General features: G+C 30.9%; 1 pseudogene; it reads left to right on the top strand.

Annotated features, from left to right (window-relative positions):
• The first annotated feature begins 442 nt into the window (after window positions 1-442).
• LOC127136856 (uncharacterized) lies at window positions 443-3,289 on the top strand (annotated as a pseudogene).
• The last annotated feature ends 849 nt before the right edge of the window (window positions 3,290-4,138 follow it).

The raw sequence follows: 4,138 nt of genomic DNA, 5'->3' as shown, positions 1-4,138 counted from the left end.
CTCCATTTACACTTTAATAAAATTCAACCACTCTTTTCTTCCTACCTTCCATTTCAACATCCACCTCCCACCGTAACAAACTCATCCTCTCTGTCGCTACTTCCAGTGACACAATTGTTTCCTCCAACTGTCTTCTTCCATATATTTGTCATTCATTTGTCAAATTTTATAAAGTGTTGGCCACTTGATGAAAGAGGGTGACTTGACCCTAACATTCAGCTTTGCATGTATAGCAGAAGGAACTATGGTGGGTTTAAAGGGTCAATTGTTGTTGGTTAGCTTGGAGCTTTCTTTAGTAACTATGCAAACTGAGTTGGCAAATTTGTTTGCAATAATCCATTAGCCAGTAACAAAAGAAAAGTCATTTAACAACTTAATTTCATTATTTCTAAACTAAGTATCAATATTTGTTTTTGGTGGGTTAAGTATCAATACTTTAACCATGACGTTTTTGAGCTTTCCTCACCAATTTAATTTGCAAGATTGTGAAAGATTATATGAAACTTATAGTAAATCCTGTAATGGTATCTTGTATGCAGGTTGTTGTCAACATTCCTTTTTATATTAGTACAGATGTGATCGAACTACTATTTTCAATGGGTGACATTTTCTTAGAAGTGATTTTATTATTTCATGTTAGAATTTAGTCCTCACTTGTTCAGCGTACTGTGTATTCTTATCTGATTCACTAAAGTTGATTGTATTCATATCCAGTTTTATTGACCTGTATTTTAATGTAATAACAATTATCGACTAAATAGATGAAACAATTGCAGGAGAAGATTGCCGTGCATTTGGAAAAAAAGATATGCATTATTTCTTCAATATAAGAAGATAATATGGCATTTATATTTCACAAGTTGATAGTAGTCCTATTGGTAGAGGTGCCCACTTGAGAAAAGTGAGGTCTCTAATTCAATTCCCAAAAGAGTGAAAAAAATTAGAATATTTTTTAGAATTTTAATGACATTTGTGATGAGTATATGCCATGCGTATGAAGATATGTCATGTCAAATGACATGCATGTAAAAATTGACGTTATTTATGAGAATTAGATAGAAATAACTTTAATGATACTATTTGAAGATATAAGGGAATATATCGAACCTTAAGATAAAAAATGATATTTTATCAAACATAATTCTATTTCATTAAATATTATTATCAATTTAAACAAAATCATATATGATACTCCGTCTATTTCAAAACAAATGTTGTTTTAATATATATATATATATATATATATATATATATATATATATATATATATATATATATATATATATATATATATATATATATATATATATATATATATATATAGATTAATTACTATACACTGTCAGTGTAAAAAGTTTTACACCGTCGGTTTATCACCATCACCCGTTTGTATTACTTTATAGATTTTTAAAATAAAAGTCAAACTTCTTTTAATATCTAACGTCTATAATTAACTGATGGTGTAAAATCTTTTTACACTGACAGTGTATTTCAATTAATCTTATATATATATATATATATATATATATATATATATATATATATATATATATATATATATATATATATATATATATATATATATATATATATATATATATATATATATATATATATATATATATATATATATATATATATATATATATATATATATATTATAAAATGAATGTTAATCTTATTTTTAATGTAAAATTATTTTTACTATCAATAATGTTATCTAATTAAAACTACATATTTCTACCGTGGAAAATAACTTTTTAAAGAAAATTAAAATAATTTTGAAAAAATACATTATTTAAATAAAAAAGGAAGAGATATGAAAATGAAAATTTTTAATGAAAATTTATGTTCAAATTAAATTTAAAGAAATTCAAATAAAAAATAAATAAGAAATTTAAAATTATTCATCAACTCCATGCAATCTGTTGTCCATATTTTTCCAGTTTTCGAATCGATGTTTAAAATTTTCAAAAGAATTATACACACGTCCCATAAAATCTAGTTAGTTTTCTAAACTAGCCATATTCTTTCAAATTTTAAATTTGACTCAAACACACAAACAATTAATAAGATTATTTTTGTAAAAAAGTACTATGTAGCTTTATAATTTTATTTTACTTTTTAATTTGTATAAGAAAATCTTTTAACGATATTTATTTTGAAACAAATACAATTAAAAAAACTAAAGAACTAACTCTCAATCTCTCAACCTTTTTCCAATCCGGTCCGTCGCTTAGACTCGCTTACCGGCCCAACGACACGCAAAACCCGTTCTCGTTGATGGTTAAAACCGGAACCGGTTCGTTCGGTTCGCCGCTCTCGAGTTCTATGCTTATGAGTTGTGAATTCAATCTGCTGAACCGGAGTAAAACCGGGGGATCCCAGCATCTTTTTATGCTTCATTTTAAGCCTCGTTTTGGGGATTTCAGTTTTAAGAAATCTCAGTCGGTGAGGATGCGAGTATTGAGTTTGTTGAGTCTGTTGAGTCGCCGGTGATGGGAGCTTTTTCTACTGGGAAAGTTCCGTCTGCCAGCGCGTTTACGGGTTTGTTTTCGGGTACGGAGGTTGCTGCGAGAACGACGTTGCCGATTAGGGGACGCACGGCGGTGAATTTTAGGTGGGGGGTTAGGGTTGCGGCAGATGCTAATAGTGCTTTTCAGAAGGTTCCGTTTCTTGTGATGGATAAGATTGGGGTTGAACATTTGCCTTTGCCTGTGGAAAATGGGGATTTGAAGAAAGATGTTGCTGGCGTGGGGATTATTCCGGGGAGTGCTGATATGGCGGTGAAGCGGTTGCAGGCTGAGAGTGGATTGCTGAGGAATGCCGTGGAGGATCTTCGACGAGAGTTTGCTAGCGCGCGAATTGGAGGAGGTTCGGAGTTTGAGAGGAATGGAGGTAAAGGGAAAACCTTCGAGGGGAGAAAGAATGAGAAGAAAGTGATGTCGGATTTTAATGGTTATCCGGGAAAATCGACTGAGGCTGATGCAAGTGAGGAGTTGAAGAAGGCATTGAGGGGAGCCACCACTGTTGGAGTTTGAACTCAAAATAAGTGAAATTAGATTTATGGTGCAGCCAAACGGCGAGTTCTGTTTGAATTTTTCAAAATTTTGTTTATAGATTATAAATCTGGTTCTGTCATAAGTTTATGGTTTCAGTTTTGGAACTGCAAATTGTTTATAGATTATCATATGAATGATGATAATGATTATATAAATATGAGCTAGTCAGACATGTTTTTCCAAATTTGACAAATTGAAATACTGATTGGTGCATTTCTATATAGATGTTGTTTCTATACATTATTGGATTTTTAAAAAATAATCAGTATTTTTAATTTAAATTTCTAAACAATCTATTTTTCAAAAAAAAAATCAAAATAATTATTTTTCCCTACTCAACTAAACATCAAAGGAGGCATCTAGATCATTGTCGCATGCATACAAAATCAATGCGTGTAGTGTAAATAAGCACGCATATAAACAAAAGGGCGTCACATCGACGTTTTCAAAAACTAAAAGCTTTCAAACACCAACATCATTCATCACCAATACACAATACACCTGGTCATTTAAAATAACACATTTCAAATATCATGAATATTCAAGAATATGCGTTCGCATCGGAAAATAATGAATACTCATGCATTTCATAAAATGATTCATGTCCCATACCATGATCATCTCTCAATAATCTCCTCAGGATAAAATAAAACCATATCCAGACTATTTGGCACTAAGGCCTCTCAAACAACAAATTGCAATTAAACATGTTCACAAGTAATAACATAATACTTATCCAAATAAGATATGATTTCAACACTACTAATCTACCCCGTGTTACATGACCAGAGCATTGACTCACTACCTAATCTTTAAACCAAAACACGGAAACTCTCCGGCTAAATCTCGAGTGAGCTACCGTCCACTTACTTCAGCAATACTACTCTTGAGTGTCTGCATGATGCCCATGTAAAGGCAACATTCAAACAGAAGGGTGAGAATTCGAATCATTATGAAGGAGTATAATAAAGCACAATGATTAAATCAACAATTAAAGGAATTCATCACACCTTGTATAACCATGTAAATAATACTAACCAATATTTATTTCACATGTTTCAAGCATACATCAAAAC

The sequence above is a fragment of the Lathyrus oleraceus genome, chromosome 4, assembly GCF_024323335.1.
Source record: "Lathyrus oleraceus cultivar Zhongwan6 chromosome 4, CAAS_Psat_ZW6_1.0, whole genome shotgun sequence".
Lineage (NCBI taxonomy): Eukaryota > Viridiplantae > Streptophyta > Magnoliopsida > Fabales > Fabaceae > Lathyrus > Lathyrus oleraceus.
This window is presented reverse-complemented; position numbering and strand designations above follow the sequence as displayed.